We start from the raw sequence: 578 nt of genomic DNA, 5'->3' as shown, positions 1-578 counted from the left end.
GTGTCTCGCTGCGGAATTGTGGTAATTATCGTCGCAGGTAAGTATATCTTTTATAAATTGTGACTAATCTTTATTTTAACGCATTTTTATTCGCTTTTCGCGTGTTTTAAACATGTTTCGACTAAAATCGAACGTATACAATATAAAATATCGCGCTCACACATTTTTCATGCATTTCACTCAGTGCGCTTACAAAGAAATATTATAATAAAAAATGGCAATACAAAGTATATCTTGAGCCTGTATATAAAATACATTTTAAAAAGAAAACATCATTAAAATATTCGCAACATCTTGCGTGACATGTAAAACTCATAATCTCGAATACATAATAATTTCAACCCGTAACACATTTGCGCTATTCGTCAAGCGACTTTTCTAAAATATATATTATTAAATCGAAAACTGAGGCTAGTACATATGCCCCCACAAAACAAATCAAAAATGTGGTCATAGACCGCAATGTCTCTTTAACTGTCATTATCACTCGAGCGTTTTAATTATTGCTTCCGTCTGCCGCAGAAGCTCTTCGCAGTTGACTGCTTGTGAGACGGGTTGCGCCACTATAGGCGCTAACA

Source organism: Wasmannia auropunctata, unplaced genomic scaffold (genome assembly GCF_000956235.1).
Source record: "Wasmannia auropunctata unplaced genomic scaffold, wasmannia.A_1.0 LD335580.1, whole genome shotgun sequence".
In the NCBI taxonomy this organism is placed as follows: Eukaryota; Metazoa; Arthropoda; class Insecta; order Hymenoptera; family Formicidae; genus Wasmannia; species Wasmannia auropunctata.
This window is presented reverse-complemented; position numbering follows the sequence as displayed.